The 21,168-nt window shown below is 35.1% G+C and overlaps 1 protein-coding gene across 3 annotated transcripts in view; it reads right to left on the minus strand.

Moving 5' to 3' along the window:
- Positions 1-21,168, minus strand: part of LOC129953763 (GAS2-like protein pickled eggs) — a 261,851-nt gene that overhangs the window by 234,148 nt on the left and 6,535 nt on the right. For 2 of the 3 annotated variants that reach the window (XM_056067202.1, XM_056067203.1), the window contains exon 1: positions 15,060-15,371. The exons of the other annotated variant lie outside the window; for it this stretch is intronic. The gene's annotated coding sequence lies outside the window, so the exon portion shown is untranslated. Of the gene's footprint in view, positions 1-15,059; positions 15,372-21,168 lie in introns of those variants that run through there. 3 annotated transcript variants of the gene reach the window in all.

The following is a 21,168-nucleotide window of genomic DNA, read 5'->3' on the forward strand; positions in this document are numbered from 1 at the left end:
GTTTTAACCGATATCAAAAAAATAGTTAGACTTTCTTATAAAATAACATGGAAATAGCCAGACTAATGAACAGATCTCTCAAGTTGATTGCAAAAGCAATTTGACCGCTGAGAGCCAAAAAAACAGTTAGGAAAAACAAGTTAGACAATCCCAAGAAAAGACTGAAAGATCAAGTCTTCAAGGGAAATACAAAACAAACTACAGCTTCCAATAATTTCCAGAACTGTTGGTAGAAGACTTATTGAAGCTAACTTGTTCAGAAGGATTGCAAGAATGGTGCCCTTTCTAAGGAAAACAAATATATCAAGGCGGTTTAAATTCGCCCACGATCATATTGATTGGAGTGGGCCAAAAGGAGACAAAAGGTGGAGGAATGTTTTGTGAATTAAAAAACAAAGATAAATTTGTTCGGAAGTAATGGCAGAAAACCCGTTAAAAGGCCTCCTTTGAAAGAACTAAATCCCAAATACATCCAGAAAACGGTCAAGAATAATGGCGGCAGTATCATACTCAGGGTTAATTTTCTTGGTATGGCGTTGAACCAATATTGATTGAGGGTAAAATGGATCAAAATATGAAGGTTAATGTCATAACGGATACGATGTGGACAAGAACACGCCTCTCAAATATGTTTTACAGCAGGACAACGACCTTAAGCACACATCCTAATTTCCTCAAAAGTATATCAAAGACCAAAAAAATAAGTATTGGAGTGACCACAACAATCGCATGACTTAAGTCCGATAGAACCTTTTGGTTGAGAAACATTTAACACAAAATAAAGCCGAACTGTGGGGATCGGTTCAACAGGAGTGGTACAATATTTCAATTGACAGATGCCGCCGATTATTTGACTCAATGTCCAACAGATGTCACACATTAAAGCTAAGGGACAGACTATACCAAATATTAAAATAATTTTCAATTCAAGAATAGCTTTGTACTTAATTTTTAACTTCCCATAGGAAGTTATTGTAATGGGTCCGATTTGTCAAATTGAAAATTTTGACATTTCTCGACGTTTCAAGGTCCCTAGAGTAGAAATAAAAGATTTTTAGAAAGATGTCTGTGCGTGCGTGTGTACGTACGTTCGTACGTCCGTTCTTCCGTATGTCCGTACGTCCATACCTCAAGAACCAGAAGAGATATCGATTTCAAATAAATTATGTTATACAGAAAATAAGGCAGAAAGATGCAAAAAGATCTGTCAAGAAAATTGCGTGGGTGGTTTTTTTTACCATAGCAGTTTGAAAAAAAGGTGAAAATTTTGGTTAACCCTAATTATCTTACGACCCAAAAACGCTAGAGACTTGAATTAGATTTTATATAATATATTGTAACGTGATATCAAAGAAGTACATTTTAAAAAAAATTCATTTAACGGTTTTTTTTATAAATCAAAAATAACTTGGAAAAAACATCTGCAAAAATTTTTAGAAAAATCGAATTGACAGTTCTTTTTATAAAAAATAAAAATCTAAAAAAAACATTATTCAAAGTTCTAAAAATTGAATATTGATTCAAATATCTTTTTAAAAACTTAAAAATTAGGCTTCAAACTTATTTAATCTTATAGGAAATATTGTTTTCAACATTCGATAAAATTTTGAAAAAAATTCAAATTGACAGATTTTTTACAAAAAATTCAAAAAAAAAATACTAAAACTTGGTAAAAATTTACTTTCCACTCAAATAGTTTTTCAAAAATTAAAAATATTGGCTTCAAACTTATTTTATTTCACAGAAAAAATGTTGTTTTCGATATTCAGTAATTTTTATATAAAAATCCAACAGTCCGTTTTTTCATAAAAAAATAAAATCTACAAAAAAAAGTATTGCTAAAAATGGATACGAGTACATATAGATAAACTTTTAAGCAAGACAAATGGGATGGGAAGTTATCAGTGTGGGTCGCATGCCAGCCTCTTTTTTTTTAATCTGTGTATCTACGAGTATGTTAATGTCCACGAATTTTGTTGCTTTATTACATTTATTAATTTAAAATATTTTAAGTTAATAAAGTTAAGCATTATTTTACAATAAATGATGGGTAATTTAAATTTGAAAGAAAAGAAAATGAAGACCAAACTTGAAAAAAAATCTTTTTAAGTCAATACAAAATTTAATTTTTCAAACTCTGTTTGGTGTTTCTATTTTAATGTCCACATCTGTAATCATTTGCCTATCGTCGACCAATTTTCATGATTGATAGAAAATTAGTTAAAATTCTTCTTACTTCTGTTTACTTAGTTTATATCTCTTCATTATCAAATGGCAAACCAACCAAGGCGCAAATCAAGTGACAGCTGTCAAAGAGACCAAAACCAACTCCGCAAAAAGTATTCCCAGATAAAAAACCAAGCGTCTAAAAGACGTTTTAACTTTTGAGACATAATTTAAAATTTTAGATTAAATTGAAAAATTAAGTAGGTTATTAGGTAAAAACAAACTTTAAGATCGCTTCCTATAGATTTCAGAAAAACATGATTGTTTTCCAAACACCGTTAAAAACTTAATATAAGAAAAGGTAGAGGAACTTTATTCAATGACTTCATAGTTAAGCCGCTTAATTAAGGCCTAACACAAATTATAATTCAAAAACAAACAAAAACAATATTTTTTTCTGTTTAAATTTTATTGCGATAATTTTTTTGCCTTCACTTCATTATTTGCCCTTTGTTTTCCCCACCATACAAAATTGATTCAAATCAATTTCCAGCCCCAGCTTCTTCATCAGCAGCAACAACAATCAACCGCAAATTAAACAACTTCATACTTTTTTATATTGTTGTCTTATGTGTACCTTTATAGATAGTTTTATCTTTAAAATCATTAAATCAAATAAACACTGTGCTTATAAATACTTAAGCTTCTCATTTAGCAATTCAAATCGAATAATGACGCTATCGCGCACCTCCCATTTATGTATGAATCATTTTTTTAATAAGCAAGCAAACAAATGGAGGTAAAAAGAAGTCATCACAGCAAACGCGTGACTCTTCAACATTTTTCGGAATTAAATAAAATATTTTTAATGATAATCTCACTCGCCACATGGTTTTTTGGTTTTTGTATTTCTTTTCTCGATTAAAACACGCGAATTGATTAAACAAATAAAACACAAGTACTGCAAAAGTAAAACAAAAAGAAAGAAATCGCCACACGACAAAATAAAGTCTCATAGGTCAAGAACTTGCGACGATTGTTGTGGATTCGATTTGTCTAGAAACAACAAATTAAATGCATTTCGGCACCAGCCAAACCATCATCAGGCCAACTTAAACAATTATCTACTCTTCGAAATGTGCCCCCAAGACAAAATTTGTTTCTATTTTTTTCTTGTATTAAGTTTAAACGTTGTTGGCAAATGGAACTTTTCATAATGTTTCACTTTTATTTTGGGGCGTGAGGAAAATCAATTGTGTTTTTTCCATGAGTGTTGAGTTTATTAATATTTTACTGAAAACTCATAACGTGACTCATTTGTGTAGCTCGTCATTTATGAAGCACAAGAACTGAAAGTCGTGTCAGGGTGCTGAAGGGCAACAATAGAAATGATTCAGGACGGGTTAATACTAAACAGTACCAACAAGAAAAAAGACTTCACAAAATCAATTTGTTTTCAAGAAGAATTTGAAAAATTGAAAAAGTAATATGAACTTAAATTTTTCTTACGTTCTTTAAAAATTGAAATTCAGCTTAGTCTATTTTTTACTACCTGCTAACAGTTCTCCCTAAATAAAGGGTTTTCTAATAAGAGGTTTTATTTAGAATTGCCAAGTATATAACAGCTGTCACTTCAGAGTCTGTCATTTTTTGATATTTGACGAGTAAAACTATGACCATTACGAACAATGCAACAATATACGCTTCAGAAATCTATAGCAATTATTTAAATTCACTACAGAATAGTAGCTTTCCGGGATGGAGTAAAACACACTTAGGCCAGTTGTTGGCTCATTGCGATACCACATGAATCCTGAGAATTTCTCCTAAAGCTCAATGAAACCAATTGGAGATTCCTAAGAATCGTAAAAGACTTATGATATTAGTTTGTTTGAGATCGTTTAGATTGTTAAAGAAGAATTCTTCTAAATATGTCTACGTTTTTAAGTAAGAGCAGGGCAGGTACAAAGGAGGTTTAGAACTGTTTCCTTCTCTTCCTCATACATACAGCTTCTGCAAGTCATTTGAGAACACGCTTCACCTCGTGACTCTGTTTAAGCTATAAGACAGTGTCCGGTTTTGACACCTATTAAAGAGCTTTTATATGCAATCTGATTAGAGACATCATCCTGAAAAAAGGAGACTCTCTAAACTGCACCAACTATAGAGGAATCAGTCTACTTAACATAGCCTACAAAATCTTCTCTGCCGTAAAATGTGAACGTCTAAACCCCATCGTCCACAACCTTATAGGTCCTCATCAGTGTGGTTTTAGATTAGGAAAGTCCACAGTTGATCAAATATTCACATTACGGCAGATCCTGGAAAAAGCCAAGAACACTAAATCGACACCCCACATCTTTTCATCGATTTCAAGGCCGCATATGACAGCATCTACAGGGACGAGCTGTATAGGGCCATGTCTACTTTTGGCATCCCTGCCCAACTCATCCGTTTATGCAGGATGGCCATGGAGAATTCACGCCCCATAAAGGTTGGAAACAACTTAACAGAACCTTTCAATATCAAAAAAGGTTTTAGGCAAGGTGATGCACTCACATGCGATTTCTTTAACATCTTACTTAAAAGAATAGTGCAGAGCTCACACGTCAACACTAGAGGCACTATCTTTCAAAAGTCTGTCCAATAACTGGCATATGCTGATGACATTGAAATAATCCGAAGAACCTAACGTGATGTCAATGGGGCTTTTGCGAGTATTGAGGCAGAGGCGGCAAAAATGGGTTTAACGGTTGATAAGGGCAAAACAAAGTACGTGCTGTCGTCAAGAAAGGACATACAACACCGACATCTTAGTCAAAACGTCACCATCGACAGACGTAACTTCGAGGTAGTCAAGGACTTCGTCTTCCTAGGATCCGCGGTAAACGCAGAAAACAACACCATCGCTGAGATCAAACTCAGAATATCTTTTGATTACTGCTGTTTCTTTGGACTAAGAAAGCAATTGAGTTTTAAAGTCCTCTCTCGAGGGACCAAAGGGTTGCAATATAAGACCCTTATCATCCCCGTTCTGCTATACGGTGCAAAAGTATGGACTATGACACAAGCGGATGAAAGCACCTTGGGTCGCTTCGAGAGAAAAGTTCTTCGTGTGATCTACGGTCCCGAATGCAGCGAAGGGGAGTGGAGGAGAAGATGGAACAATGAGCTGTACGGGCTGTACCGGCTGTACAGCGCCGTAGACTTAGCCAGAAGGGTAAAAGTCCAACGACTGAGATGGCTGGGTCACGTAGAGCGCATGGAAACTAATGCTCCGGCCCGGAAAGTCTTCGATTCCACACCCACAGGACAGTGCAGTAGAGGAAGACGGCGGATCAGGTGGCGCGCACAAGTGAAAGATGACCTCACCCAACTTGGAGCGCGAAACTGGAGACATCTAGCTAGAGACCAATGAAGCCATTGGAAAGCCAAACGTGGTGGAAATGGAAATATTTTAGCATTTTTGGCGAGTTCTGTTTCACAATTTCCTGAAATGTTTTTATGGCCCGGCACCTAGTAAAGTTGAATGTTAAATGGTTGTAATAATCGACAGATATGGACAGTTATAGAGTTTGTAGAGTCAGAGTAAAGACCATTTTTAAGCAAGAACAAGACTTCTTTTAGCGAAAAAGTTCTACCTTATATAATACGCGTGATTTTAGGGCATTCTAGGGGGCTTGTTCGTAGACTACTACATTAATTAGTGATATTGAAGCGAGCTTGAAGCTCGTCTCAATTCTTCATATAACTTAATCGAGTTGAAGTGAGCTTGATTTGACTCGATTCAAAGCGGGAATCGGATTCGGTTCAAAATTTGTAAGTAAGATTCTACTTTAACTTTTATCGGTAGTATTCATACTGCGGATATTGTTTTTGATATTCCCACTATACTATTGATAGATTTTCCAACAACACAGGGGTAATATTGGAGAAGGTTAAATGAAAATTTTGCAGTTGCAATTCGCAAAACTAAAATGTTTTTGGGACTTTGCGAAACAACTTTATGGTTATTGATAGTAAAACTTAGCGTTAAAAGTTAATGACTTTTCATGACTTGAACTTGGCTAAGTTTTTTTGACTGCACTTTCTTTTTTGACAATTTAAAGACATACAAAAGTCAATTTTAGATGCCATTTAAATGTAGTCTTTGAAAAAATAGTGTAGTAGTATTTTTTTAGAAATTATGTATGTAAGTCTTTTGTCGTAAGTTTTTCTATGTTTTAATAGTACTTTATAATGCTCTCACATGGTATTTTGTTTTATGAAAAAAACTTATTGTTTCCACTTACGGTCAAAAAGTTTGAGGACAATGATAATTTGGCCTGGAAAAAATAATAGAAACAAGCTACTTAAACTGTCATTCTAACGTAAGGATCGATTTTTTTTTATGAAAATAGGCGTTTTGAGTTTGTTTATTAGTTTGTCAGATATTTTGCATTCGAAATTAAAATTTTTTTTTAAAAGTCATACACTGGAAAAACGATGTTTGAAAATGCTAAAACCTTCCAAGAAAAAAGTATTTAAAGATCTTTCTTCAAGCCCAAAAAAAGAAACAATTATGAAGAAAAAGATAAACTGCTTCCCTTTTTGATACACTATTGGTAAGAATTTGTAAGAAAAAACAATTTCTTTGTTTAAGAGAATTCAAAAATGAATTAAGCGGACTAAAGACATCTAGAACAAGAAGAAACCTACTAAAAGATGCAAGTCTTCCTGGTAGAAGTCCACAAAAAAAACATTATAGAAAGGCCTGCCTTTGCAAATAAACACTTACATCGTTCTAAGGGCCCCCGCGGACTGCAGACTTTTTATCAACCGATAGTTTGGTCGGCTTCTCAATCATTATGGAGAGGAATGCATATGCGCAACACTACAAATATTCAGTATTGGCCGATAAAAAAGTTTGATGGGCTACCCGATTACATTCAAACTAATCTGTCGGCCAACTATCAGCCGACTGTTTAATCAGTATTGGCGCATACACGCCTGCGCATACATGACGATTGTTCATATTGTACCCATAGATCTGTTCGCACTGTGATATTTTGAATATGGCGTCAACAGTCACTTAAAAACTCTGCGCCCTGTTCACCAACCAAACCGTTTAGTTGGCTCTGTGTGCGCACTCTCAGCCCAACCCGACTAAACTATCGTCCGTTAAAAAGTCTGCAGTCTGCGGAGGCCTAAGTTAAGTCAAAGTCAATTAACTAAAATATTTAACTTAATGTTAAAACCGATTTGACTTTGACTTAAGCTAAAATTAAAAGTCATGACTTGAACTCAATTGGATAAGTCATTTTGACTCTTTGACTTTTTTAAGTTTTTATAGTCATTCTAAAGTCAATATTGATGTCATTTGAATGCAGTGTTTTGACATGAAATTTGACGTTAGTAAGCGTATTCATTAAAAGTTTCTGATAAAATTCCGTACATCAAAGACAAAAGAATGCAATCAAATGACTTGCTAATCTTAAAAATTCAAAAGAATGCATTCAAATGATTAGCTGACTTTTAAAAGTCACATTGGTTGCGTTCAATCTCGTGTTGGATAGGTAGATTTTTAGATACCTTGTTGAACGAGTTGGATAGCTGTGTTGAGATAGCTGTCAAAAAATAAAAACAACTTTCACAAAAATCAGAGAAAAATGTAAGCTTCGAAGTCAAAATTGTTGTAAGATAAAACATTTAATGGATAATTCAGCTGATTCTTCGGACGATGATGAATTGATAGGTGCGTGAGAATTTAATAAATAAGAGGTAACCTCAACTGGAATTCTACACGATTAATAATTTAGTTTCGAAATCTCCGGTTTTGAACGATTTACGTTTAACAGAAAACTATCCCAACAGAAATGAAGACTATTACCTAGAAACAGTTTGGAAGAATTTCGACCTAATTTCCGAATGAGCAGAAGTTGCTTTACAGTAAGATTTTGAGTTGGTTTGTTCACAGTAGAAAAAGTTTTAGCTTATTGGTGGGACCAAGGCAACAACTTTGGTTATCCAACTCTTCTTTAAAAACCATCGAAGGGGAACTATCAATTAAAATAGCCAATAAAATGTGAACAAACTAGTCTTGATATCTATAATGAATTGCTTATTAACGATTTCAAATTATTAGGATCTCTTGCACAAAGTGCAGCAAACTAAAAGAACTTTTAACTTGGAGATTGAGACTGTTTCATTTTGTTTGGATCCTGAGTAAGCAAGAAAGTTTCTTATCAGCTGGAGACAGGTTTAATTTAACTAAGAGTTCTGCTCATTTTGCATTCAGCGAAATTCTCCAAGTGGTATGTTCATTGCTCGGAGAGTATATTGAATGGTCAACTGGTCAACATTATAACAATATTTCTCAAGTAAAATCCCATCATCAATATCACCTAATCAAATTGTTAAGTCTGAAGATATTAACATTTTGTATCTATTTGTTTAATAACAAATACAAAAAGCTGAAATCAATTTTCAAGTTTCTTGAAAATCAACCATGTGTTGAATCAGCTGTTCTGTCAGATACCTACATACCCCAGGAATTCTTGGATACCTTTGGTTTTCTTTTTTGACATATCAGCTGTTTTGATCAGCTGTTATTTTACACTTAAAACACTAACAAAAAGTTATCCGGATACCCTAACTGTCTGAGATTGAACGCAGACACTTTAAATTGACTTTTGAAAAGCTTTAAAAAGTTCAAGGAGAGTACAGTCGAAATGACTTAGTCAATTGTTGCTCAAGTAATTATAATTCAAAGTTATTTTAACAGTCAAAAGGCTTTAAAAAATATCAGTCATGACTTAACTAAAAGACGTCTTTTACAACTCTGGTGAAACAGGTCGAACAATTTGAGCTGATAGGAAAACGTAGCGATGTGAGGATTTGAAACCTAGTCCGTCGTACGATTTGCAAATTCCTGGAATTAAGCCTTCCATAAACATCATAACATTGCATTTTGCATAAAGGCTGGAATATCAAAGTATCCTCACTAATTGGGCCCTTGCAACAAAAAAGCCCGGTTTTTCACTGAAAAAGAATCATCATCTATAATGATGCCCATTTTCACCTCGCATCAGGCTACGTTTAAAAGCAGAATTGTCGGATTGTTAGCATGAAAAAATTCTTTAAAAAGCTTATCCATTCTCAAAGTTTCATTGTTAACTTCTGGTTATGGGTCGATCGTTGAAGATAACGGTGTTTTTGGACCTTACTTTTTTCTAAAGAGGCTGGTGTAACTCTTGCGGTGAATCTATTGCGCTAAGATTTTGTGTGGCCGAAATTAGAAGATATTGATTATTTTCAAAAAACGGCGAAGGTGGTACGTGGCTCAAAAACAACGAAACAATAGAAATATTGCAAGAAAATGTTTTTCAAAGTGTTATTTCTCGAAGAGGTGATAGCAATTGATCACCAAGATCGACTTCCAATTAACTACGGAAAATATAAACTGTAATTTGAATGATATCATTTTCAACTGTTAACAATAAAAGTAAACATCTCTTAAGAAATACAACTTTTCTCAAGATAGAACCTTTATTAAAAACCAGGTTTATGATTAATTACATCAAAATTTTAAAGTTTCGTAGATTTACTTTCGCTATTATTTTGAATATGTGATTTTTTCATAGTTTTTTCTTGTAACTTTATTCATAATGACTTATCCAAACATTTGAGGCTCCACTTCGAGTAAACCCTCTCCGAAAGGAAGCGAACAAACACTCCGCTAAAAATCATCACCCATAACAAAGTTGGAAAAAAAAAAGACTTTTCAAAAAAGTCCTTCCATTTTAGGGACATAAAAATGTCTGATGAAAATATGTATGTATAAAAATGTGAGTGATTTAATGTTGACTCTCTTGACTTGACTTTGCTTGGCAGTGGCAGGATGCAGTGTCTGAAGCTTGTCTGTACGTCTTTTTGTCGGGAATTTTAATCAATAATCATGAATGCAATGAACACAAAGGAAAAGTGTTCTTTTTTGTTTTGTCTTAATTTTTTGTTTTAAGTCTGCATGAATTTAATTCTACCACCCACCGCATGGGGGATGATAATAGTTTGTTGTATGTTATAGCAACAATTACCACGAGTATGAAGAATGAAGGCTGCAAGCAAGCGTCATGGCCGCCAGACATTGGGCGTGTATGGCTGAGAACCGAAGCCGAAACTATTGATTTGCGTTTAGATGCGTATCTACATATATATATATGTATATATGTAGGTAACAACAAACTAGTTATTTATTTAGTTTTTATTATTTTATTTGATTTTCTTCTTGTTTCTCGATTTCATCTGAATCAAGTGTCTACATTTGTATACATTCAGATACTTTGAACGCCCAAGCAAATTGATATTGAATTTTTTATTCAGATACAAATAAAAATTTAAAAAAAAAATAGAAACTTATATATTCAAATTACTTTGAGCCGTTTGGTCGGTGTCGGTGTCGGTCGGTCGCTGAATGACGACGTCAATTTGTGGCGGTAGTGGGTTGGTTTGGTAAGGTTGGTATAGTGGCATTTTCTTATATCTAGCTTTCGACTCAAGTGGATGACCTTTTTTGGGACAGTTGTGTCTTGAGTAGGAGGGACTTTGGTCAAATTGATTTGCCGATTTTGGTCTCATATGAATGACTTTGTATAGATTGAAATATAATTTTTGGATAATTTAGTTCACTTTTTGCGCACACAACAAAAAAAACCCTCAACAAAGTTGGTATCAGGCTTTTTTAAGATATCTACGTATATTCAAAGCGGATTTGAGTTGTAAAATATTTTTAAAAAGGAAATTAAGAATTAGTTTGGGTATTAATTGTTTTTTATAATTAATAATGATTATAAAATTCATTTTGGCAAAACAGTAAACTAATCACTCATGAGATTACAATGAGGCTTACAAAAAAAAAGAAGTTCAGAACGTTGTGTTGTCTTAAATTTTGGAGGAAAGGTTTTACTTAAAGCTTAAATTCAACATTATTTCATATTAGTTTTAAAAGAAACACAGTATGTTTGATACGGATAAAAGATAGTCTTATAGATAGTCTGAAAAAAGGTCAAGTTGATTTTTACGGTACCTTAGTCAACAAATTCTACAAGCTACTTGTTGAAAAAGAGTACTAAAATGGTAACTTAACAATCAAATTTGGAGTATTAGTTTTTAGATACTACGTACTAAAAATCTAGAACTTACAGATATTAGTCGAGGTACAATTGAAGTTCTGTGTAGCAGGCAGAAATTCTAAAATTTAAGAGAACTATTTTTTAATTAACTTCCTCATAAAGGGTTTACAATAGCCCTTAAAGTGACGGAGAGATATGTACAGTACATGTACATTGGTTTTGAGACCTTGAACATTGCAATGACAGGGAAAGACGGAGTTTGGTAAGGAATTTTACATTCGCGTAGTACGGCTAAAGAACGAATATCAGTACATTAGAGTATGACCAAAGTTAGATCGAAGGTTAAACAGATGAGTATTCCTAGAACAAAGAGTATTGCGGTTGAACTGTTTCTGTTGAACATAGTCTGTTAAGAATTGCAGAATTGTCGGATTGTTGGCATGAACAATTTTTTAAAAAGCCTATCAATTCTTAAAGTTTCATTGTTAACTTCGGGTTATGGGTCGGCCGTTGAAGAAATCGTTATTTTGGACCTTATACTTATTTTAAAAGAGGCTGATGCAACTCTTGCGGTGAATCTATTGCACTACAGAGATTTAAAATTTTGTGTGACCGAAATTAGAAGATATTGATTATTTAACCAGAGGAGAAATGCAAGTGGCTTTTTCGCTTGATCATAGTCTGTTAAAATCATGGTAAAAAAGGGTAAAAAAAGAAATTGTACGACGACGGTATTCAAGCAACATAAATAATTTGACAATTTTATAATCATCAATCGCCAGTTACAAGGACACCATCTCTGAGACACCAGCTTTAAATGTTCATACGTCTTATAGGTAAAAGCCAGATCAGAGGTAAAGAAAACTTCTTGCATCACTTTAGGAAACTTAGAAATCATTTTTGGCAACATAGCGTATGTGATGCTTCTACATATCAAATATTTCGTCCGTGATGCTAGTACCACTCATGGATATAGTGGCAAAGCTATTGAATTTTGTTTCGGCGATAGAAGGCAGCATTGAGTTTTCGAGGCAAAAAAATTCATTCGATTTTTGATTCCCCATTTGACAATGCTGTATTCGTCAAAATTTAATGAGCTTATCATGCAAAGCCGTAAAAGATCTACATTCATAGAGCAGGAATCTTAAACCGAATGTAAAAAGCTGATTGTACAATCGTCAGCAAAGCAGGTAAGTAGATTAGTAGTTTCAAATAAAACATAAATTAAAAAAAAGAGTATCGGAGACAGAAAAGAGCCCTGCGGTACTCCAGCTTTTTTTTGTGTTTCTCAGACTTGAATCCTACAATTGAATTAAACTGTCCGAAATTTTTAATAAATGTCTAAGCCAAAGAAGGCGGGGTTAATTTTAGCCAAATGCACTCATTTTTTATAAGAGGGACTGATACCAAATCCGATCAAATGCTTTTGAAATGTTAAGCGCAATAATCTGATAGGTCCCTGTCAGTGTGGCTTCAAACCAGGAGAGTCCACTAGGGACCAAATATTCACACCACGGCAGATCTTGTAAAAAAAAAACCCAGGAACCCAGGTCGGAAAAGATTTCAACAATCCATTTGATGTCGAAAAAGGTTTTAGAGAAGGCGATGCATTGTCATGCGACTTTTTCACTATCTTTCTGGAAAGAATTATGCAAAACTGAAACGTCAACACTAGAGGTACAATCTTCCAAAGGTCCACCCAATTAATCGGATACGCAGATGATTTGACATAATTGGAAGATCAAAGTGTGACGTAAATGGAGCGTTTTTGAGCATTGCGACGGGAGCAAAGAAGATAGGTTTAGTGGTCAAAAAAAAACATTGAACAACGACGACGCCTTGGACAAAAAGTCACAATGGACAGCTATAACTTCGAGGTAGTTAAGGACTTTGTCTAGCTAGGCAACGGGATTAACACAGACAACGACACCAGCGCTAAAATCAAACGAAGAATAACTCTTGCAAAAAGCTGCTTCTTTGGACTTAGCAGGCAATTGAGTAGTAAAGTCCTCTCTCAAGCTTCTAAAATCACTACCTATCTATAAGGCACTCATCATCCCGGTTCTCATTTATGGCACTGAGGCCTGGACCCTGTTAAAGAAAGATGAGAGCGTCTTAGGATGCTTCGAGAAAAAAATTCTTCGGGTACTGTATGGGCTGTACAGCGAAACTGACCTAGTTAACAGAATTAAAGTCCAACGGCTTAGATGAAAAAGGTCATGTAGAGTGAATCAACGCTCCAGTCCGGGAGGTCTGCGAATCCAATCCCGAGGGACGGCACAGTAGAGAAAGACCGCGAGTCAGGTGGCGCACGTAGGTGAGTGAAGACCTCAATCAACTTGGCGTGCAAAACTGGAGACAGCTAGCTAGGGACCGAGCTGGGTGGAGACGCATGTTGGTTAATCCCCAGGTCCACCCCGGACAGTACCGCCACCTTAAGTAAGTAAAGTAATAATCTTACTTTCTCCAAAACAATGTAAAGACTTCTTCCATTGTTCGGTGAGATGAACCATGAGATCCCCAGTGCACCTATTGCTACGAAATCCGTACTGTCGGTCATTAAGCAGACTTGAATTTTCGAGATATTTCTTGAGCTGATAAAATTAATTCGTGAGACTAGTACCCTTATTCACAAGCAAGAATGTACATAGCTGCTTTAGCCGAAAGTATAAGACTCAAGTCGAAAGGAACTTTAACCATCCATCGATCTCAACAGCTCAACATTTCTCATGAGAGGATCTCAAGATCTCACGCACTAGCATGAGAAAAATTCTGCTCAAAAGACCTCAAATTATTCACCTACAGGTTCCAACTGACTTAGCAACTGAAGTCACAGATCCATTCGCTTGGTTATCACTTCGGAGTTAGGGTCTAAGATCAGTTAAAACTGGACAATGATTATGGAATTGAAATGACATTGAAAACTAGAAAATATCCTCACAAGGTTTGAAATTTTAAAAGAGTTATCAACTCTTTTTCTAATTTGGCTGTGATTGTGGGACATTCTGTAAAAAGTTCACTGCTGCTTCAAGTTGACTTGATAAGAATGAAATGACTAACTTATGCATTATAGATTTATTTCGAGGACAAGCCTCAAAAATCCAATATCATTTGTGTTAACACCATGTTATTTGTATTCAGGTGCAAAGCTTCAAAACACACAAGATATATAAAACTTCACACACAATCTCAATCAAATTACGGATCTTTGATGTTTATTTTATCGAATAACCATTTTCGAAGTAAAAAACCATCACCCTCACATGAGATGAAAATAGACGAATATATAATTTACGAAATGACTCAGATGGCCTTCAATGCCAGAACCTCATAAGGCGATGTTGACAAGGACATTTCCATGGCCATCATCAAACCACCAGCACCAATCTTTGCCAAAAAATAAAAATCCAATTCATGAAAGTCGATGTCAAGGACCACAAATATATTGTTCATCAGGAGATATTGGAATTACTTTTATATTTGTCCAACTCAATTAAGAAGAAGAAGAATAAAAACCTTCACCCTCAGCGTGAAACACCATTCTCTAACTTCCATCCTCCCATTTAGCCCCATTTATGTGTTGTGGGGAAAAATATTCCTCGGGCTCAAGGCTTGGGGGCAGCTTTAATAAAGGTGTATGTAGTATACGTTTAAAGCAACCACGAATACGAATCAACTTAACTAAATCAGGTGCCTACGTAATCCGAAGTATTGGTTGTAGCCAGGGAAGAAGGCAAAATGATTCACTCTTTCAAAAAATAGAACTTATGGTTCAAAACTTACCAGTTGGGCAGTAGTTTTGTTAGTTTCATTTTTTTCTTAATAGCTTTTGCGACTTATTTTCGATGAAACCTTTTTTTAGTAGAAGCGGAAACACTTTTTTGGGAATGTTTTTTCACTTCACTTTCAAGTTTAATATCCGAGAAAAACTTCACTTGCAACACAGACTTCCGATATGTTTGATTATTATTTATGTTTTTCCATCAAATTTATTTCAGCTGATTTTCAGAATTAGAAGAATTTTCTAAAATTTCTTTTTTACTTTTAGAAGATTTAGAAAATTATCCTCTTTAAAGAACGAACGAAAAAAGCAGTGAACCCATTCGGCGTGTGCACTGAGAAAGTTTATATTCCTTTCGGCAAAGGAAGAAAATAAAATTTTCCACTTTTGTTGCCGTGTTCGTTCTTTCTTTCTTTTCGCTACGTTTTCTTTTTGTTCATATTTATTTGACAGGTTGCCGTCTAGCAGTTTTCGTTCTGCTGTCAAAATGAATACTGGAAAATCTAACTGCGCATATTCCATGAGAGCGCATCAAACGTTCATAGTATAACTGTGATGGTACATTATTCGCTATGTCGTGTTATAATAATATGTTAAGGGATCTTTGCAGAGGGAAAGTGAAATTCCATAAAAAGGAAGAGGGCACATTTCTGTTCTGTTAAGGGTATGTTTTTGGGGTTATTTTTAGAGACTTTACTCATTTTCAATTTATTTTTGCTTTCTTTTTGTAAATGTGAATCGTTGCATGCGAAAAATGAAAAAATATAAAACAAGAGAAGTGAAGAGAGACATGGAAAAAGTTTATAAAAGAAAAGTCTGTAAAAAGAAAAATAATTGACAGAAATTTAATGTGGGAGCAAAGTAGCAGAATGGAAGGTTTGGTTAAAGAGCTGTCTTAGTGCATATTCATAGGGATGGCGATGGTATTCGTATTTCTATAAAAAGCAGACATCATTTTATGGTTTACATTCATGGTAATATGTACTTTACTTTACGAACCTACCTTCATACGTAACGTGTACTTTAAAATGTGTTATGAAGTTTTTGTAATTGTAGTTCTTTTAGGCATCATAATTGGTTTAGTTTAGAATATTTCCTACTACTTGGTTTTTTTATACATCATGGAGGAAGTTATGTGCACTTTAATTATGACTCAAGTGAAAAAGTAATGGATATGTCTATTTGCTGAGAGAGATGGAAAATTTGTTGAAGATTTCCTTGAAATTCTTGTTTTGAAAATGTTTGTTAATGAAACATTGAAGCTTGAAATTTTAATAAGAGTTTGCGAGAACGAAATGAAGAACTATTAGTAGTGGAGAGAGTTGTAACTAATTGAACTTTGAAGGGTTTTGAATGTTAGAAAAATAAGTTGATAGTTCTATAGAGAGTTGATATCATTATACCAGTTTCACGAGTGCCAACTTCTGAAGACTCCTTAGACTCCTTTATCTGAGGTCTCTAGTTTGTTCATATTAATTAAAAAAAATTGTAAGCAAGTTTAGAGATTTATGCCTTTCTTGACTTGCTTACGGATTATGGAACTGAAAAAAATTTCCACAGAGTAGAGTAATTCCAACGCTAGTTTTTGTCTATTTAAGAATAGATTTAGCTTCATTATATGGGATTATTGCTAAGATTTTGGAATTTACCTACATTTTTTATCAGTAGGGACGATGCGATGATAGTGTTTTTTTTGTAAACGTGTTTTCAAATATATTTTTGAATTGAATTCAGTTATATTAAGTTTGTAAAACAGACCAACTATGGTTCACAATATCTGCTTAAAATAATTCTGATAAACTTCAAAAATTCGGTAATGGTAGGTAGGTAGAAATGGCGATCTCAAGGCAACCTAGCCTGAGATCCAATTAGCGCTGTATTGCGCCGTTTTGATACCAAAAACTAGTATGACCTGTGATAGAAAGGGAAAGATTTATAGAGAAGCTTCATAGCGATTATATTAGGTCTCTAATCTTTTTCTCAGATAGCTCATCAAGTTCGTGAAATAATGTTTTTCTAAAGTATTTCATTCTAGTGTTTGCCAAAGCAGGACATTTGCAGAGGAAATGGATTATAGTTTCACTTTCTCTTTGGTCACTACAGCTACGGCAAAAGGTCTTGTAAGAGATACCCAACTTCTCTGCATGAACTCCTATAGGCCAATGTCCGGTACAAACCGCAACAATCCTGGCTATGTCTTGCCTTAGCCTGCATAGAAGATCGTTTGTACGGGTTTTATTATAGGTGGGATATATCTTCCTAGATATAATGTAGTTGCATAAATTGCTCCACCTTCGGTTTGAATCAGTTTGGTAGATAGAAAAGATTTTACCCTTCATAGCACCAAGAGGAATGTTAACCATTTCCGCAAGTGAGCTATGAAGGGCCGATGCTTGCCTGGCTAGGTCGTCAGATCGTTCATTTCCCACGATACCACTATGGCCCGGAACCCAGATCAGGGTGACACCGAGGTTAATATTCAGACTCTCAAGCTCATCGCGATATTGCTGTACCACTTTAGATGAGGATGTGGCCGAGTTAATGGCTTTAACAGCTGCCTGATTGTCTGTAAAGATAGACGCATTTCGGTTTTGGTTTGGGCTTTGTTTAAGTATCTCATATGCCTCCCTTATTGCCAGCAGTTCAGCTTGAAAAACGCTAGCAAAATCAGGGAGCCTAAAGGATTAAGCTACATTTAGGGACTCAGAAAAGATCCCAGAACCAACTCCGCACTCCATCTTGGAGCCGTCAGTAAAGATGGTTGTGTCGATGTCATCCGTCCAATCTTCTCTGGATGGGAACATAGCCTTAAAACCCTTACTAAAGCTCAAAGTAGGAGTGCAGTAGTCAGTGTATACCGGAAAATATCTGAGGGAATCAATTTCGTTGTGTTGCTGTAACCATAAGGTTTTGACAACCAGCTGTTTGATTCCTTCAGCCTAATAGCGCTGCAGAAAATTATGTATTTAATAAGAAGGTCGATTTGTAGAAGATCTAAAATAACGTTTAAGGCGCCCGTTAGGCAAGTTGGGCCCCTGTGGTGACCACGCAAGCTGTTCTCTGAACCTTCTTTAGCTTATTAATATTATAGGCTTTGCTAAGAGCAGGCCACCACATAATCGAACCATGTGTTAAGATTGGACGTACTACGGCTGTGTACGTCCATAAAATCATCTTCGATTGAAGTCCCCACTTTTTGCCGAAAGTTTTGCTGCAGGCGTAGAAGGTAACACAGGGCGGTACTTTAGTTTTGGTGGTAAAGAGCAACAGTTCAGTTTTACTTTGGTAAACTCCTAGTCCACAACTCGTGGCCCAGCTGCAAACTTTCTTCAAAGCTGACTCCGTCACTATTAGCACCAAATCATCCGCATAGGCTTCCGCCTTCACTCCACATCTCTCTAATTTAACGAGAATTGTATCCATGACCAAAAGCCATAGAAGAGGCGAAAGGACACCACCCTGAGGTGTTCCCCTAATCACGTGTTTTGTTGCGATTGTATTGTCTAGAGTGGCTCGAATCTTCGTACCACTGAGCATGGAAATAATCCATTCTCGAACGAAGTCTTCACCCGTATTACTGTAATTATCAATTGTCAGGAGGTTTATCTTCTAATAAGGTATTATGTTTTTAGGCGGCCTATGCGGGAAATATGTTTAATGATGAGAATGAGCTGATTTTGAAGAAAGTTTTGAACGATTGAACAGTTATCACATTCTAGTGAAAGAGTTATATGAAGGCATTTGCTATATCAGTCTAGAAAACAGACTTATCGTGATGAGTAAATTATGTAGAAGAAGGATTTCAAGCAGTTGCCTTGTAGGAAGTACAAAGTTAGCAGAAGAGCACTGGTCAGGGGCAGACTAAATATTTTGAGGAAAAAACAAGATTTCAGAAAAATCTGTTCACATGCAGAATTTTCTACAGACACTTAAGATTTTTTTAATCGGTCCGATTTGAATTGAAAATATTGACTTTCTTCAAGACTATACTGAATATAAGCAATAACAATTCATCGGAGGAATTTTGTTTAATAATAAATTGTGTTAAGTACAGGGTCGGTTATTTAGGGTTTATTTCGAAACTGGCAGCTGAAAACCACTCAAAATCTTGACGAATATCTAGTATCATACCTGCGTGGAATGAAATTAGAAATTAGTCACTCTGCGCTGGAATATCGTTAAAAAATATTGAAAACTTATTTGGCGATTTTAAAGTAGCTTTTCTATCAATAGAAACGTTTTACTATACAAGCAACATTATTAAAAAAAACTGTACCAAAACACCATAGCATACATTAATAATGGAAAAAAAAAATCAGAGAGGATTGAAGTGAGACAAGGCTGTAATCTAAGCTCCTTGTTATTTGCACTTTTTCTGGATGATTTGGTTAAGTATCTCAATTGTGGAGTGGAGTTTGCTTACGATCATGTATGCCGATAAACTTGTCATTCTTGCGAGGTCACCGACAGCTCTACAGTTGATGATCAATAAACTGGAAGAATATTGCCAAGTGTGGAATTTAGAAGTCAATCCGAAAAAATCAAAAGTCCTAAATAAGGCTAAATCGGCAATATGTGTAAATTGGAAAAGAATTTACAATAAGAGGCTAATAGTAACTGACTTAACATATAGAGTATTTAATGCTACTGCCCAAGCTAACCTTTTTTATGGTGCGCAGTTATGGGGAGTACAGAAGTATGCGAACTTGGTAGCTGCGGAAGGTGACCCCGAATTGGAGTATGAATGGGGTTCAATGGAAGAAGGTGCTTTACCAAGTAATATCCGTCACTGATGAGAATAAAAGGCATGCACATATTGAAAAAGCTCGCTCAACAACGGAAAGGCAATATAATTCAAAGTGCGTATTTAATCTAAACGACAGAAACTATTTCACCAGCGAATATAACAATTCTATCATTGGATTTATATTTAAGATAAGAGGAGAACTGATCAGATTAAATTTTAGGCCCCATCTTACAGAGGTTATCTATCTTTGTACCCTCTGTAATCAGCATGAGAGAGAGTATGTATTACACTTCGTAGGCGCTTGTTCATGCTGTAGGAAATGAGGCGTGTTCACTTTGAAAAAAAGCTTTCTGCAAGTTGAAGAGGTGATGAACTATCTGAATGGTGAGAACTGGATGCGACTTTACGAATTCTACAAAGAAGCGATAAAAAACAGAGCTCGAATCATCGATTAACATTTTTGATTCGAACCAATAACAGGCATAAGAATCAGTTTACCGAATAAATTCTTGTTTTGATTTGACTAATCTAAAAGTCCTTTAAAAATGTTTTTAACTATATTGAAAATGCTCTCAAATTTGGTTCTAATTTCGATTAAATTTATTGGAATCCAATAAAAATACGTAAAATATTTTGATTAAACTAATCTAAAAGTCATTAAAATGTGTTTTGACTAAACTAAAAGTTCCTAAAATTAAATTAAATGTCTATTTTAATTTTACAATTGACAACCAAAGACGCACGACCATCTACTTTGTTACCTAAGAGCAGCTTTTGAGGAATTATCGGAGAAGAAAAGCAGTCAGTTTTTAGTTTTGAAAAAGCTCAGCGACACTCGTTGGCCTTGTCGAGCTGAAGCTAGGAAAACCTTAGTCATAATGGCTATTCAGAAATCGAAGAAGCTCTAACCAGCATATCTTCCAATAAAGAGCAAAAAAGACATCGTGAGGAATTAAGCAACGCATCTTCTACAAAAGATGAGTGGTCTCGGAACCGCTTTGTTTGCAACATTTTGGAACGATATCTTGGAGCGATTCTACGCTACAAACAAGATGTTGCAAGACCCGAAAATAATTCTTGAATCGGAAATGCGTACACTAGAATCATTGAAATCATTCGTGGAATCCAAACGAAATTATTTTGATAAATACGAGAAAGCATCCAAAATCCAGCAATCCGTTTCTCTTACTGAAAGATTGTATGCCTATGAAGCTAAACGTTCGAGATGTGGATTCCTGAAACACATCGAGAAGATGGATGCTGAAAATTTGCACGCTGCAGCAGAGGCATTGGTGAAAGTGAATCCGGATGATTTCAATTTGTTTCTTTGATTGACTCATACAAAAAGGATTATGGAACAGATC

This window comes from Eupeodes corollae, chromosome 1, assembly GCF_945859685.1.
Source record: "Eupeodes corollae chromosome 1, idEupCoro1.1, whole genome shotgun sequence".
Classification (NCBI taxonomy): Eukaryota; Metazoa; Arthropoda; class Insecta; order Diptera; family Syrphidae; genus Eupeodes; species Eupeodes corollae.